An 18,557-nucleotide genomic window follows, 5' to 3' on the forward strand; every position below is an offset into this window, starting at 1 on the left:
TAGGTCTTATTGCAATATTTTGGGTGACACCTATTCTCAGGCAGTTAGGATTCCTAACCAATGTGGTTGCATAGACAAGCACCAAGGAAAATTGACCTCATTTCCCCCATTTTGTGTGGTATGAGGAACAGACAGTTTCTTTTCCCCAAGGTAGGCTGTAATGCTGCTAGCCCTTTAACTTGGGCTTTCAATGCTTGCATTGGTCCTGCCTTTAGCATTTCAATAGGGACTAGTGCTGCAGCTCTAGGTGTGGAGCTCTGGCAGGTTTGGGACTGATAAAACCTTTTTGCTGTATAGATTTTATAGTACATAGCCCATGCTTGGGTCATTTGTTCAGTGAAAGGGGTCCCCCAATCACTATTTGTGTAGGTATGCCATACAGAGTGGCTACCCTTTCTAAATAGCCAATGATGGCTTGCTGGTTCACTTTCCCCATGAGGAAAGCTAACAAAAGTTCTGTAGCTATGTCCATGGCAGTAAAAGCATACCTCAAGAACATAAGGTGACTGATGTAGTCCATGTGTTCCAGGTGTGTAGCCTACATGACTGATGCAGGAAGCATGAAGGGCACTATTTAGTGATGTCCACTAGCTGCTGCCAACAATTATCTTTCATTGTTCGTGGGCATCCCAGATGTTTTTCCACAGTTTTTGTTATTTCAATAGTTACCTCAGGTGCAGCAACTGTGGCTGTTGAATCCTCTATATAGGCCACTGGTCTGAGAATCTTGTACATTCCTGCATTCAGAGGGCTGATATTGAAGATGCTGCACTCTAGCAGGTAGGCTTTCCACCTGGCCAATGTGCTCAGCTGGGCACTGCCAGAGTGTGGATTAGAAACTGTGTCAGTAATCCACCCCTGAATAGGGATGGACATTTTTAGTGTGATTGGGCATCTTTGCATCAGTCCCTCCACTTATAATAAGGCATTATATGCCACACAAAATTGCTTTTGTAGGGGGCTGTATCCCCAGTTCTTCCACTTTCCACAATGGTGATCAAAGCCAACGGGTATTCATTTAGAATGCTTCCTCTGTCACAGACCCTCCCAAAAGTCAATATTAGTACTGGCTACATCCAATTCACAGGTCAGGTCTGGATATATGCCTCCCATGGCTTCTGCCTACGTTGATCCCCCTTATGCCTTTTTAAAATGCAGCCTGTTGGCAGGTATTCCATTCCCAAGGATAGCCTTTCCTCATCAAGACTTACAAAGGTTTTAACATTTGGGCTAATTGAGAAACAAAGGTCTCTAATGCCCCTATTCTAAGAAAGCTACTAGTTGCTTTGGTGTTTGCAACAAGGGGAAATATTGCACCTTAAAGGGATTTACTGGTTAGTGAAATAGAGTTACACTTTCAGGATTTTTCCACTTAGCCAAGTCCTGTGCCACAAGACCATGGGAGATGGTCAGGCTACATCCATTAGCCTTGGAGAAGCACAGTAAAAGTCCACTGTGGGCCTCTCCAGGAGAAGGCAAATGCAGGCTGGTTTGGTTTTCCTAGGGAGATTCTCAAAAACAAAGTAAAACATTAGCAAGATCCAATATAAAATGATATTGACACAACTGGGTAATAATTTCTTTTAATAAACAAGCAGTGTTTGGGATTGCAGCATACAATGGTGGTGTCACCTGGTTTAAACTACACCTCCCCTATCTTTCTGCCCCCAGCCCTTCCCTCCATAGCTGCATTATGTGTTTAGGCCTTGGTGGCAGTCATAGGTGAGACAGAAATAAAGAGGTTTATTTTGTTGAATTTAAAAGTTTTAAATCAGGGTAGATGGATTTTGGATTTTCTACACTACACTTTTGGTTATTTTCAATTATTAGATCTATTTCACTTAAAGATGTGATACAGACAGTTGGGAAAGGTCTGCCATTTCCAGAGGCAGCCCTCTGGCAGCCTTCTGCTGCCTTAGTGAAAATCCAGGTGTGGCTTCTTTTCAATGTCAGGTTTGTTTACAGTGATTACAGATTTAAAGCTATGAACCCTGCAGCAAAGTTTTTTTTTTTTTTTCTTTTTTTCTTTTGGGACTCCAGGAATACTTATATATATATATGTATATATGTGTATATATCTATATATATAATTATTTATTTTTAAGCAATTCAAATAGAACTCTTTAAGAATTTTTGTTAATTTGTTATTACCACCCAGAGGTACAAGAATATGTGTTAAACTGGCAGACCAAGACAACAATATATTGAACAGGCAGACAAGAAACAAACAGAAATTTAATCAAAAGAAACAGAAACACACAAATACTTTTGAGAGGGTCTAATGTTGGATTGAATATACATCATTTCTATCCTTTAGCAGAACAATTCTAATTATAATACCACATTCTTTCTATAAAGCCATTTCTCTCCTAATTTTAAATCATAAGGCTAAATTAAACAGAAATAAACATTTTTCTCATAGGCTTATAAATAAAAGATTTCCAGGTTTTTCTAATTCAGCCAAAATTCCCCATTTTTCCTCCCCTTCCACTTCTGAGGAGGAATCTATGGGGTCCCATGCTTTGTGGCTCTATCCTGGATTAGCTAAAATTCTCCAGACTGGAGCACAAGGCAACTTGTGGCCTTCAACTTATGCATATCTGCATGCCAGAATCTCTAGTTCATAGTCCACCTGGAGCAAGCAATTAGTGAGAGTCCTTCATTTCAACCTGGGCAAGGTGCATATCTCTCTCTTGGTTTTACTTTCTCTTCTAAACAGCATGCCACCTGTTACAAAACAATTAGCAGCTCCACTGGAGTTTTCAGGGGGTCCCCATAAACTCATGGCAGTCCTCATTCTTCTAGAAGGGCAGCAACCCCTCCCCACATGGATGATATGGGACAATTTTGGATTCCCTCATGGACTGTCCCTTCCTATAGAATTCAGGCCCACTACAGCTGTCTGTTCTTAGATCCTCCAGGCTGCTCACTGTCACAACCCATCTTAGCCCTAGAAAAAAGGACACATAAGACATGGAGTTAGACATGAGTTAAATAGGAGTTACTTACAGGGAATGGCTTTTTCCACAACAGTGGCAGGCTGGGAAATATGAAAGTTAGTGCCCAAAAAAGCAGGAGGTACCAGGGGGTGGTCTATAAGGGTTAGGAGAAGGAAAGTGTGAGAACAGAGTTTTGGCATGGTCTTATGACACAAGTGTGTGGAGATTTGTTATTGACAGTGATCAGGGGAGGGGGGCTTCAATGCTTTGTTAAGAATACTTTTCTCCTCCGTTGGGAGGTCTGATGACTTTTAATGTCTTTCCCAGTCAAGTAGGCAGCAATGTGAAATCACTTTGGAGGGGAGGGGGCCCAGGCCCTGCACCCCACCCCCCCACAAACTACCAACATTGACTTAAGAAGAAGTTGTGGAGCTTGACAAAACCATTACTTGTAAACAGATTGGATCAATCATCAAGAACTATCCAACAAAGAGAAACCCAAGAGCAGATAGTTTCACAGGGAATTTCTACCAAACATACCATGAAGACTTAACTCCAATTCTGCTCAAACTATTCTAAAAAATTGAAGAAGTAGTGCTCCTAACTCATTCTATAATGCTAATATCACCCTCATACAAAAGCCAGATAAAGATACCACAAGATAAAAAAATTACAGGCTAACATCTCTTATGAATGTAGATGAAAATTTCTCACCAAAATCCTAGCAAACTGAACTCAACAACATAATCAAAGAATTATATGTCATGTTCAAGTGGAATTTATCCCTCATATGGAAGTTTAGATCAACACAAGAAAATTAACTAATGTAATACAATACATAACAGAAAAAAGTAGAAAAAAAAACTTGATCATCACAATTGGTGCAGAAAAAGCATCTCACAAAATCCAGCATTCTTTCTTATAAAAACACTTAGAACATTATGAATAGAAGGGACTTTCATAAACACGATAAAAAGCATATATGAAAGGCCCACAGGTAACACCATACTTAATAGTGAAAGACTGAAATCTTTCCTTCTAAGATCAGAATATGACAAGGATGGTCACTGTCACCACTGTTATTCAACATTGGACTGGATCTTATTGCCAGAGCAATTAGGCAAGAAATTCTAAATTGGAAACAAAGAAGTAAACTTTTCCCTGTTTCACATGACATCAGCCTGTATAAAGAAACCCTGAAAAAATCCACAACAAAACTCCTAGAGCTAATAAATAAATTCAGTAAAGTGATGGCATACAAGATCAACACCCACAAATCAGTAGTGTTTCTATACATAAGCAAGGAACAATCAGAATAAGAATAAAGAAAAAATTGTTACGGTGCCCACGAGTTAAGGTACAAGACAGCCAAACAGAATTTAAAGAGCCTTTATTAGTCAGCTAGCTGGCGGCTACTGCCTGTCACTCCGCGTAGGGAGTTTAGTAAGCAGCAGCAGGGACCGGAGATTGCTTGAGACTTATATAGGCAGAAATCACATCCTGAAAATGCAAGCAAGCTACTTTGACAAAAGCAGAGTTGGCGGTTAATTAATGGGTGCTTAAGATCTTTAGCAACCTTGAGAAATTTTCTCAAGGCTGGTGCAATGGTTAATTATTGGAACGGTTACGCTTGGCTAATGCATACATCCGCAAGTCTCACTCCCTAAAACGGCACAGTTTCACTCCCTTCCTCTCAGGGCTTTAATGTTTACTTTGCAGTCATTACTGGTTGAGGGGGAAGGGGACTCTCTTGTTACAGATTAAGGGGAGGGAGCCCACTTCAAAAATATCACTCACAGTAGTAACTAAAATAATCAAATATCCAAGAATATCTTATCCAAGAATAAATATAACCAAGGATATAAAGTATTTGCACACAGAAAACTATCAAATGTTGCAAAAAGTAATCAAAGAAGTCCTAAATTAATGGAAGGGCACTCCAGGTTCATATATTGGCATACTAAAGATCATTAATATGTCAATTCTACCAAAAGTAATTTATAGATTCAGTGCAATCCTAACTGAATTCACACAAACCTTCCTCGCAGAAGTGGAAAAGTCAATCATCAAATTTATATGGGGGGAGGTGGGGCAAGATGGTGGATTGGTGAGGTGTATGTTTTAGTTACTCCTCCAGGGAGGTAGGGAGAAAGCCAGGAACTGCATGGACTGGACACTGCAGAGCAATCTGACTTTGGGCATACTTCATACAACACTCATGAAAACGTGGAACTGCTGAGATCAGCAAAATCTGTAAGTTTTTGCGGCCAGGGGACCCGCGCCCCTCCCTGCCAGGCTCAGTCCCGTGGGAGGAGGGGCTGTCAGCGCCAGGAAGGAGAAGGGAGAACTGCAGTGGCAGCTCTTATCGGAAACTCATTCTGCTGATCCAAACTCCAACTATAGATAGACTGAGACCAGACACCAGAGAATCTGAGAGCAGCCAGCACAGCAGAGAGGAGACAGGCATAGAAAAAAACAGCAAGACAAACTCAAAAATAAAAGCAGATGCTTTTTGGAGTTCTGGTGAACATAGAAAGGGGAAGGGCAGAGCTCAGGCCCAGTAGGCTCATTTGCAAATCCCGAAGAAAAACTGATCTCTCTGCCACCTGGATCTTTCCTTAATAGCCCTAATTGCTTTGTCTCTTAGCATTTCAATAATACATTAGATCTGCCCAGAGGGCCCTTTTTTTTTTCCTTTTTCTTTTTCTTTTTTTCCTTTTCTAAAACAATTACTCTAAGAAGCCCAATACAGAAAGCCTCAAAGACTTGCCATTTGGGCAGGTCAAGACAAGAGCAGAAATGAGAGCTCTGAGACAAAAGGCAACAATCCAGTGGCTGAGAGAATTCACTAAACACCACAACTTCCCAAGAAAAGGGGGGCATCGTCTCACAGCCATCATCCTGGTGGACAGGAAACACTCCTGCCCGTCACCGGCCCCGTAGCCCAGAGCTGCCCCAGACAACCCAGTGTGACGGAAGTGCTTCAAATAACATGCATACACCACAAAATTGGGCGTGGACATTAGCCTTCCCTGCACCCTCAGCTGGTTGTCCCAGACTTGGGAAGGTGGAGCAGTGGGAATTAACAAGCCCCACTCAGACATCATTTCAGCAGACTGGGAGCCTCCCTACACAGACTGGCAGCCCAGAACCACCCTGGGGGGACGGCACTCACCTGTGACATAGCACAGTCGTCCCTCAACAGAGGACCAGGGGGTGCAAGGCCTGGAAGAGGGACCCATTCACAAGTCTCAGGGGCCACACGCCAATACCAAGGACTTGTGGGTCAGTGGCAGAGACAAACTGGCAGGACTGAACTGAAGGATTAGACTATTGCAGCAGCTTCAAAACTCCAGGAATACCAGGGAGATTTGGTTGTTAGAGCCGCCCCTGTCCCTGACTGCTCAGACACACGCCCCTTATACAGGGCAGGCAACATCAACTACACCCACAAGCTTCGTACACCAACTGGACCCCACAAGACTTACTCCCCCACTCACCACAGAGGCAAAGCAGGGGAGAACTGGCTTGAGGGGAACAGGTGGCTCGCGGATGCCACCTGCTGGTTAGTCACAGAAAGTGTACACCACGAAGCTGCAGACCTGACAAATTAGAGATAAGGATTTCAATTAGTCTACAAATCCTAAAAGAACCCTACCAAGTTAAGCAAATGCCAAGAGGACAAAAACAACAGAAAATTTTAAAGCATATGAAAAAACCAGAAGATATGGATAACCCAAGCCCAAGCACCCAAATCAAAAGATCAGAAGAAATACACTACGTAGAGCAACTAATTAAAGAACTAAAGATGAACAATGAGACCATGGCACGGGATATAAAGGACATCAAGAAGAGCATGGAACAGGATATAAAGGACATCAAGAAGACCCTAGAAGAGCATGAAGAAGACATTGCAAGAGTAAATAAAAAAAATAGATGATCTTATGGAAATTAAAGAAACTGTTGACCAAATTAAAAATATTCCGGATACTCATAGTACAAGACTAGATGAAGTTGAACAACGAACCAGTGACCTGGAAGATGACACAACAGAAAATGAAAGCAGAAAAGAAAGAATGGGGAAAAAAATTGAAAAAATCAAAATGGACCTCAGGGATTTGATAGATAATACAAAACCTCCAAATATAAGACTCACTGGTGTTCCAGAAGGAGAAGAAAAGGGTAAAGGTCTAGGAAGAGTATTCAAAGAAATTGTTGGGGAAAACTTCCCAAATCTTCTAAACACCATAAATACACAAAACATAAATGCCCAGCAAACTCCAAATAGAATAAATCCAAATAAACCCACTCCGAGACATATTCTGATCAAACTGTCAAATACGGAAGAGAAGGAGCAAGTTCTGAAAGCAGCAAGAGAAAAGCAATTCACCGCATACAAAGGAAACAGCATAAGACTAAGTAGTGACTAGTCAGCAGCCACCATGGAGGTGCGAAGGCAGTGGCATGACATATTTAAAATTCTGAGTGAGAAAAATTTCCAGCCAAGAATACTTTATCCAGCAAACCTCTCCTTCAAATTTGAGGGAGAGCTTCAATTTTTCAGAGACAAACAAATGCTGAGAGAATTTGCTAACAAGAGACCTGCCCTACTGGAGATACTAAAGAGAGCCCTACAGACAGAGAAACAAAGACAGGACAGAGAGACATGGAGAAAGGATCAATACTAAAGAGATTCGGCATGGGTACATTAAACGATATTAATAGAGAGAGGGAAAAATATATACGACAAACATAAACCAAAGGATAAGATGGCTGATTCAAGAAATGCCTTCACGGTTATAACGTTGAATGTAAATGGATTAAACTCACCAATTAAAAGGTATAGATTTGCAGAATGGATCAAAAAAAATGAACCATCAATATGCTGCATACAAGAGACGCATCTTAGACACAGGGACACAAAGAAATTGAAAGTGAAAGGATGGAAAAAATATTTCATGCAAGCTACAGCCAAAAGAAAGCAGGTGTAGCAATATTAATCTCAGATAAAATAGACTTTAAATGCAGGGATGTTTTGAGAGACAAAGAAGGTCACTACATACTAATAAAAGGGGCAATTCAACAAGAAGAAATAACATTCATAAATGTCTATGCAGCCAATCAAGGTGCCACAAAATACATGAGAGAAACACTGGCAAAACTAAAGGAAGCAATTGATGATTCCACAATAGTTGTGGGAGATTTCAACACATCACTATCTCCTATAGATAGATCAACCAGACAGAAGACCAATAAGGAAATTGAAAACCTAAACAATCTGATAAATGAATTGGATTTAACAGACATATATAGAACATTACATCCCAAATCACCAGGATACACATACTTCTCTAGTGCTCACAGCACTTTCTCCAGAATAGATCATATGCTGGGACATAAAACAAGCCGCAATAAATTTAAAAAGATTGAAATTATTCAAAGCACATTCTCTGGCCACAAAGGAATACAATTAGAAGTCAATAACCATCAGAGATTTAGAAAATTCACAAACACCTGGAGATTAAACAACACACTCCTAAACAATCAGTGGGTTAAAGAAGAAATAGCAAGAGAAATTGCTAAATATATAGAGACGAATGAAAATGAGAACACAACAGACCAAAACCTATGGGATGCAGCAAAAGCGGCACTGAGGGGGAAATTTATAGCGCTAAATGCATATATTAAAAAGGAAGAAAGAGCCAAAATCGAAGAACTAATGGATCAAATGAAAAAGCGAGAAAATGAACAGCAAACCAATCCTAAACCAAGTACAAGAAAAGAAATAACAAGGATTAAAGCCGAAATAAATGACATAGAGAACAAAAAAACAATAGAGAGGATAAATATCACCAAAAGTTGGTTCTTTGAGAAGATCAACAAGATTGACAAGCCCCTAGCTAGACTGACAAAATCAAAAAGAGGAAAGACCCATATAAACAAAATAATGAATGAGAAAGGTGACATTACTGCAGATCCCAAGGAAATTAAAAAAATTATGAGGGTACTATGAACAACTGTATGGCAACAAACTGGATAATGTAGAGGAAATGGACAATTTCTTGGAAACATATGAACAACCTAGACTGACCAGAGAAGAAACAGGAGACCTCAATCAATCAATCACAATCAAAGAGATCCAATCAGTCATCAAAAAGCTTCCCACAAATAAATGCCTAGGGCCAGATGGCTTCACAGGGGACTTCTACCAAACCTTCCAGAAAGAACTGACACCAATCTTACTTAAACTCTTTCAAAACATTGAAGAAAATGGAACACTACCTAACTCATTTTATGAAGCTAACATCAATCTAATACCAAAACCAGGCAAAGATGCTACAAAAAAGAAAACTACAGGCCAATCTCCCTAATGAATAAGATGCAAAAATCCTCAACAAAACACTTGCAAATCGAATACAACGACACATTAAAAAAATCATACACCATGACCAAGTGGGGTTCATTCCAGGCATGCAAGGATGGTTCAACATAAGAAAATCAATCAATGTATTACAACACATTAACAAATCAAAAGGGAAAAATCAAATGATCATCTCAATAGATGGTGAAAAAGCATTCGACAAAATCCAACATCCCTTTTTGACAAAAACACTTCAAAAGGTAGGAATTGAAGGAAACTTCCTCAATATGATAAAGAGCATATATGAAAAACCCACAGCCAGCATAGTACTCAATGGTGAGAGACTGAAAGCCTTCCCCCTAAGATCAGGAACAAGACAAGGATGCCCGCTGTCACCACTGTTATTCAGCACTGTGCTAGAAGTGCTAGCCAGGGCAATCTGGCAAGACAAAGAAATAAAAGGCATCCAAATTGGAAAGGAAGAAGTAAAACTGTCATTGTTTGCAGATAATATGATCTTATATCTGGAAAACCCCGAGAAATCGACGATACAGCTACTAGAGCTAATAAACAAATTTAGCAAAGTAGTGGGATACAAGATTAATGCACACAAGTCAGTAATGTTTCTATATGCTAGAAATGAACAAACTGAAGGGACACTCAAGAAAAAGATACCATTTTCAATAGCAGCTAAAAAAATCAAGTACCTAGGAATAAACTTAACCAAAGATGTAAAAGACCTATACAAAGAAAACTACATAACTCTACTAAAAGAAAAAGAAGGGGACCTTAAAAGATGGAAAAATATTCCATGTTCATGGATAGGAAGGCTAAATGCCATTAAGATTTCAATTCTACCCAAACTCATCTACAGATTCAATGCAATCCCAATCAAAATTCCATCAACCTACTTTGCAGACTTGGAAAAGCTAGTTATCAAATTTATTTGGAAAGGGAAGATGCCTCAAATTGCTAAAGACACTCTAAAAAAGAAAAACGAAGTGGGAGGACTTACACTCCCTGACTTTGAAACTTATAAAGCCACAGTTGTCAAAACAGCATGGTACTGGCACAAAGATAGACATATAGATCAATGGAATCGAATTGAGAATTCGGAGATAGACCCCCAGATCTATGGCTGACTGATCTTTGATAAGGCCCCCAAAGTCACTGAACTGGGTCATAAAGGTCTTTTCAACAAATGGGGCTGGGAGAGTTGGATATCCATATCCAAAAGAATGAAAGAGGACCCCTACCTCACACCCTACACAAAAATTAACTCAAAATGGACCAAAGATCTCAATATAAAAGAAAGCACCATAAAACTCCGAGAAGATAATGTAGGAAAACATCTTCAAGACCTTGTATTAGGTGGCCACTTCCTAGACTTTACACCCAAAGCACAAGCAACAAAAGAAAAAATAGATAAATGGGAACTCCTCAAGGTTAGAAGTTTCTGTACCTCAAAGGAATTTCTCAAAAAGGTAAAGAGGCAGCCAACTCAATGGGAAAAAATTTTTGGAAACCATGAATCTGACAAAAGACTGATATCTTGCATATATAGAGAAATCCTACAACTCAATGACGATAGTACAGACAGGCCAATTATAAAATGGGCAAAAGATATGAAAAGACAGTTCTCTGAAGAGGAAATACAAATGGCCAAGAAACACATGAAAAAATGCTCAGCTTCACTAGCTATTAGAGAGATGCAAATTAAGACCACAATGAGATACCAACTCACACCAATTAGAATGGCTGCCATTAAACAAACAGGGAACTACAAATGCTAGAGGGGATGTGGAGAAATTGGAACTCTTATTCATTGTTGGTGGGACTGTATAATGGTTCAGCCACTCTGGAAGTCAGTCTGGCAGTTCCTTAGAAAACTAGATATAGAGTTACCCTTCAATCCAGCGATTGCACTTCTCGGTATATACCCGGAAGATCGGAGAGCAGTGACATGAACAGATATCTGTACGCCAATGTTCATAGCAGCATTATTCACAATTGCCAAGAGATGGAAACAACCCAAATGTCCTTCAACAGATGACTGGATAAATAAAATGTGGTATATACACACGATGGAATACTACACGGCAGTAAGAAGGAACGATGTGAAACATATGACAACGTGGATGAACCTTGAAGACATAATGCTGAGCGAAATAAGCCAGGCACAAAAAGTCAAATATTATATGCTACCACTAATGTGAACTTTGAAAAATGTAAAACGAATGGTTTATAATGTAGAATGCAGGGGAACTAGCGATAGAGAGCAATTAAGGAAGGGGGAACAATAATCCAAGAGGAACAGATAAGCTATCATGGGTAAATTTAATGTTCTGGCAATGCCCAGGAATGACTATGGTCTGTTAATTTCTGTTGGGTATAGTAGGACCAAGTTCACAGAAATGTTGCTATATTAGGTTACTTTCTTGGGGTAGAGTAAGAACACATTGGAAGTAAATTAGTTATCTTAGGTTAGTTTTCTTTTTCTTACTCCCTTGTTATGGTCTCTTTGAAATGTTCTTTTATTGTATGTTTTTTTATTTATTGTATTTTTTTATTTTCATACAGTTGATTTAGAAGAAAAAAAGGTTAAAAAAAAAAGAAGGGAAAAAATATGCAGAGCCCCCTTGAGGAGCTGATGGAGAATGCAGGGGTATTGGCCTGCCCTACCTCGAGGGTTGCTAACATGGCCACAGACATAGGGGATTGGTGGCTTGATGGTTTGAGCCCTCTACCACGGTATTTGCCCTTAGGAAGACTGTTGCTGCAAAGGAGAGGCTAGGCCTCCCTATAATTGTGCCTAAGAGCCTCCTCCCGAATGCCTCTTTGTTGCTCAGATGTGGCCCTCTCTCTCTAGCTAAGCCAACTTGAAAGGTGAAATCACTGCCCTCCCCCTTACGTGGGATCAGACACCCAGGGGAGTGAATCTCCCTGGCAACGTGGAATATGACTCCCAGGGAGGAATGTAGACCCGGCATCATGGGATGGAGAACATCTTCTTGACCAAAAGGGGGATGTGAAAGGAAATGAAGTAAGCTTCAGTGGCAGAGAGATTCCAAAAGGAGCCGAGAGGTCACTCTGGTGGGCACTCTTATGCACAATATAGACAACCCTTTTTAGGTTCTAATGAATTGGGGTAGCTGGTGGTGGATACCTGAAACTATCAAACTACAGCCCAGAACCCATGAATCTTGAAGACAATTGTATATAAATGTGGCTTATGAGGGGGGACAGTGGGATTTGGGGGGGCCATAGGGATCACACTCATGTTTTTCTAGTTTGTGGATGGATGAGTGGAAAGGTGGGGGAAGGAAACAAACAAACAAACAGACAGACAAGGGTGCCCAGTGTTCTTTTTTACTTTAGTTGCTCCTTTTCGCTTTAATTATTATTATGGTTATTTTTGTGTGTGTGGTAATGGGGTGTCGGGGATTGACTTTAGTAATGAATGTACAACTACGTAATGGTACTGTGAACAATCAAATGTACAATTTGTTTTGTATGACTGCGTGGTATGTGAATATATCTCAATAAAATGAATAATAAAAAAAAATTATATGGGAGGTTAAGGAGCCCCAAATAGCTAAAGCAATTCTGAAAATGAAGAATGAATTCAAAGGATTCACAATTGTCAATTAAACTTATTACAAATCCACAGCACCCAAAACAGCATGGTACTGGAATGAAGGTAGACATATAGAGCAATGGAATCAAATTGAGAGCTCAGATAACAACCATCACATTTACAGCCAAATGATTGTTGACAAGGAGGAAAGACCACTCAATTGGGAAAGAACAGTCTCTTCAACAAATCATGCTGAGGAAACTGGATTTCTATTTAACAAAAAAAAAATTAAAAGATGGAGGATGCCTACCCAATGCAATATACAAAAAACAACTCAAAATATATCAAAGACCTAAATATAATATCTAGAACTATCAAACTCCTAGAAGAAAAGGTAAGGAAATCAACTTCAGGAACTTGTGTTAAGCAATGGTTTCTTAGACTTTACACCCATAGCACAAGCAACAAAAGAAGAAACATATAAATGGGACCTCTTCAAAACCAAAATCTTTTGTGCCCAAAGGATTATAACACTAAAATTAAAATGAAAACCTACATAATGAGAGAAAATATTTGAAAACCACATATCTGACATAGGTTTAATATCCAGAATATATAAAGAAATTCTTCAACTTAAGAAAAAGACAAACAGCCCAATTAAAAATGGGCAAAAAACTTGAATAGACATATCCCCAAAGAGGATATACAAATGGCCAGAAGGAACATGAAAAGGTGCTCCACATTATGAGCTATCAGGAAAATACAAAACCACAAGGAGATACCATTTCACAACCAATAGAATGACTGATATTAACAAAACAGAGAATAACAAATGCTGGAGAGGATGCAGAGAAAAAGGAACACTCATTCATTGCTTGTGGCAATATAAAGTGGTGCAGCCACTGTGGAAGATAGTTTGGCAGTTCCTCAGAAGGCTAAGTATAAAAATACAATATGACTGGGCAGTCCCACTACTAAGTATGTACCCAAAAGTATTGAAAGCAGGGACTCAAACAGGTATTTGTACACCAATGTTCTTTGGGCCATTATTAACAATTGCCAAAAAAATAGAAGCAAATCAAGTTCCAGCAACTATTGAATGGATAAATAAGATGTATTATATACATGCAATGGAATATTATTCAGCTGAAAAAGGGATGAAGTCCTGATACATGTAACAATATGGATGAACCTTGAAAACCTCATGTTGAGTGACATAAGTTAGAAAAAAAGGACAGATATTGTATGAACTCACTTATTCAAAACAATTGAAATAATAAAACTTATAGAGTCATAATCTAACAAGTTACCAGGGGGAGGAGGTGGTGATAGGGAATAGGAAGCTAAGGCTTAAAATGTACATAGTTACTATTTGCAGTGACGGCAATGTTTTTGTAAGGGATGGTGATGATGGTAGCAAAACATTGTGAAATCAATTAACAACATTGAAATATATACCTGAGCATGATTAAAAGGGAAAAGTTAGATTGAATATATGGTAACTGAATAAAAGAGCAAAAACCCATAGAACTACACTGCAGAAACAGTGAACCCTAAGTTAAAGCATGGACTTCAGTTACAAATTTTACAATTATAAGGATGTGCTACCATCAATTGTAACAAATGTTCTACACCAAGGCAAGGTGTTGTTGGTTGGGTGGTGTGTGGAAATACTATATCTTATGCATTATTCAGTAAACCCACAACTTCTCTAACAAAGAAAAACATTAAAAATAAAAAGTTAAATATAATTAGCATTTGACCTTGCATTCCCACTTCTACATGTACAAGAATAGAATTGAAAGCAGGGAACTTGAACAGATATTTACACAACATTGTTCATAGCAGCATTGTTCACAATAGCCAAAAGGTGCATGCAACCCATATGTCCATTAATAGATGAGTGGATAAATAAATTTTGGTATATACATATAATGGAATATTATTCAGCCATAATGGAATGAAGTTCTGATGCATGCTACAATATAGATGAACATTAAAGACATCGTGTTAAAAGAAATAAGCTAGACACAAAAGGACAAATATTTTATGATTGCACTTATATGAAATAATATAATATGCAAATTCTTAGAGTTAAAAAAGTATATTACAGGAAAAGCAGGGAGGAGAAACATTGTTTTTCCTTTCCAGTCAGTCATTGGGGCAGCTGCTGGCTTCCTCCAGGTCTCCTCCAGACTTCCAGCCATGACATCAGAGCAACCATGGAAGCCCAAAGTCAAGAAAGAAAATATGTACTGAAGATCCAGCCTTTGGAGCTTCAACTTTTCTACCTCAAATTTGTGTTCTGATACAACTATTCATCTGTACACCTAATCTCCTTATACCTTGAGTCTACATATATTTTTTTTCAGTGCCTGGCTCTCAGTATGATTATAAACCACCTAACTGTTAACAAGATTTCCAAATGGTCAAGCCCTGAAATGATCACAGTCTTCCCCTCCCAAAAGAAACTAAAATTTGGCTCAAGAAAAAAGCATATTAAGAGAAAAAAAAAACGTGATGAGTAAAAGTTTGACAACAAAAGGGTTGAAGGAATTATATCATCTGATCTAAAATCTGCTAAAAATTCCATCATATATCCATTCATGATGAGAATAGTTTGAAATACGGTAGGTATTTTAAATGAACAGACAGGACATCCACAATCATTGAAAAAATTGGATCTACCCCCACATCTGATTTTAAGTTTACCAGTTTGGATTTTCCTGAACTTCAGGGCACAAAGAACCATGATATAGCAGAGATAAAAAGGGAACCCAAATAGGAACATTTATGATTCCCATAAGATTTGTATAGCTTCTTCATGACTGACATTTCTCTCTTAAAAGAAGTGATAAAACAACCTGTAGTGTTAGAGGGTGAAATAATGGTGAATAATAAAAATCCAATTGATCTCTAATAATGCTGCTAGCAGTTCCCCTTAATGTACAAGAGAGGTATCTTGGACACCAATAGGTTATGTTGTTCAACAGACATTATCTACAGAACTGTCATCAACCACTAAAAATTTTACTTGCATGATAAACCTAAAGACAGTTTCTTCATCAGCAGATCCTAAAAATGTTAGAGCACCACATTCTGAAGTTTTACCTTCCATTCCTTCCTAAAATGAGTAGAAACACATTTTAATCCTACTAAAAAGTCCAAAGCATCATAAAGTGGTGACCCTGAACAAAATGAAGCCTCAAAAAAGAATAAGAAAAAAAAAGAAAAGTCTGAATCAAAATATGAAATCCTGACAGCTGAAGAGTCACCAAGGATTGAAGATGCTGAAGAATTCCCCAATCTGTTATTTGCATCAGAAATAAGAAACTGAGTGGAATCTCCAAAATTTCAATCTAAGAAGCAGCAACAGAATAATTTTTAAAATGGTGGAAAAAAGGGTCAAATTACAGTACAGTTTGATTTCAGTGGAATGCTGACAGCTCTGGAAAAGAAGTAGCACTCCCAAAATGCAAAGCAGTCCTCCAAAGTGGTGGTGTTCTCAGTAAGTGTAGTGCAACTCTTTTCCAAACAATCAACATTACAGATGAAGAACCACTTAAACCAGGTGAAGACCCCTCATAACCCTTTGGACTCCAGCCCTCCATTGGTGAAGAAAGGAAGCAGAAGGAAGTTCCCAAGGCCAAGAAACAAACTTTGTTGTAAAAGATTATTTTGAAAGAACAGGAAGAGAGGAAGTAGCAGTGTCTCCAAGAAAATCCTAAAGCCAGCTGCTGCCAGTGACATTTCACAAAGTGGAGAGATTGTTGGTGATGAGCAGCCCCTTGAGTAGGTGGAGCCCTCGGCTCCAGGGTCAATGGAAGAATCACTCTCTTTCACTCTTTTAGTGGAAAGCATGTCAGAACAGCCACTTGAAGCAGAGCTTCAAAGTGATGCAGAGTCTTGCCAAATTGGCTCAGACACTGCCAGCCTCCTGAAAATCCACAGCTAGAGGTTTATGGGTTACTGCAGCCAGATGCTTAGTAAAGAAGTCAATGCTTCTGTTATGGATCATTTAAAAGAACTGGGATGTTTCCAAGACCATATGTACCAGAAAGAACCTGTCAAGGCTAAGACCAAATGCCAACTTGTGTTGGGGGTGAAAGAAGTGCTTAAGCACCTGAAGCTCAAGAAACCAAAATGCATCAACATTTCTCCCAACTGTGACAAGATACAATCCAAAGGTGGGCTAGATGATGCTTTCTATACCATTATTGGTTATGCCTGTGTGCAGAACATTCCATTTATATTTGGGCTCAATTGCAAATCTTGTGGTGCAGTCTGAACAAAGCTGTTCCTGTCAGCGTGGTGGGGATCTTCAGCTATGATGAAGCCCAGGACCAGTTACACAGTATGGTTGAGCTGATGATGGTAGCCTACCAGGCATACAAGGCTATGCTAGAAAGCATGAGATAGGAACTGGCAGGAAAGCCTGAGCCTCGTTTCCTTCCCAGCCCACCCACAATGGGCCCAAGCTGCTCTAAAAAGATGCTTACTCAGCTTCTGCTGGAAATGAAGATCCACAGTACATTAAAATCTGAAGAAACCATCTGGAAACATTTAAGCAATGTGCCTGGGAACTAGAAGAATCTTTTGAGGCTTCGGTCTCTCAAATGATGAACTTGAATTTATAAGAAGAGAGTTTTTGCAAGTGCTTTGTGTATTTGTGGTAAGGAAAGGGAGACATTGTGCTCTTTTTCTTCTTCTCAGTTGTTCATTGACCTAGTGCATTTTGTATAACTGTTGAATTTGGAAATTGACCACAGTGAAAGAACCTGTGAAGCAGTGTTTGTCAACATTCAGCTTTCTAAGCACAAAGCTGTGTATTCATCATATGTTCAGTAACTCACCATATATACCAGCTGTAACATTTTCTAAAAGCCTTGTGATGTAGGTTTGGCTTTCTGGGCACACTGAGGAAAATGTGGAAAATACTGGAATACATGATATTTACAGTTCTTTGGCTGCTAAGAAAATGTCCTCTCCATTGCAAAATTTTTGGATCAAGTTACTTAGTTGGAAGAAACCAGGTGCTGGGTTACTGAGTGCCAGGAACTGGAAGAAAGCACCATTCCCAATAGTAACTTACTTACCAACACCCAGTAAAATATCACAGCTTTGCAAGAAACTGACATAGAGACAGCTTTTAAAGATGCTTATGTTCCAGCACAGGAAGAGGTGGAGGGGTTCATTTCTGAGGAGAAGTACCTCTTAGGTTTAAAGATGTAGGGATACTTGAAGAAATTGTTGAAATGAGCCTCAGAAAGAAAAATGTTTTTTTCTGACCTGTAACTTTTGCACATGAATTAATTTTTGTCTTTATTTTTCAAATAAATAGTGTATGTTTGAAGCTCCTAAAATTGCAGTTTGTCAATCTGAAAAATATTTTCCTTTTTTAAATGAACATATTCTTAAGTTGATTTATGTCTTAGAGGCAAGAGGGATAGAAATATACTTTCATATTTTCCATGTAAGAAGGCTTACTTATTTTGAAAAGTGATTATTTTTTCTTGAGACTTTGGTGGTCTTTGGCTTATCAGTGGTTTACATTGTATTGATTATTCCTATGTCTTAATTTTTGCATTTTTCTTACTCTGGTCTTTAAACTTAGGAGCAGGGGAGTGGTTTGATATTTCTATACCTCATATGTCTTAAAGTAGAAACCCCTTAGGAACCT

General features: G+C 38.9%; 1 pseudogene; it reads left to right on the forward strand.

Annotated features, from left to right (window-relative positions):
* The first annotated feature begins 990 nt into the window (after window positions 1–990).
* On the forward strand, window positions 991–17,514 carry LOC119522256 (annotated as a pseudogene).
* The last annotated feature ends 1,043 nt before the right edge of the window (window positions 17,515–18,557 follow it).

This window comes from Choloepus didactylus, chromosome X, assembly GCF_015220235.1.
Source record: "Choloepus didactylus isolate mChoDid1 chromosome X, mChoDid1.pri, whole genome shotgun sequence".
Taxonomy (NCBI): domain Eukaryota; kingdom Metazoa; phylum Chordata; class Mammalia; order Pilosa; family Megalonychidae; genus Choloepus; species Choloepus didactylus.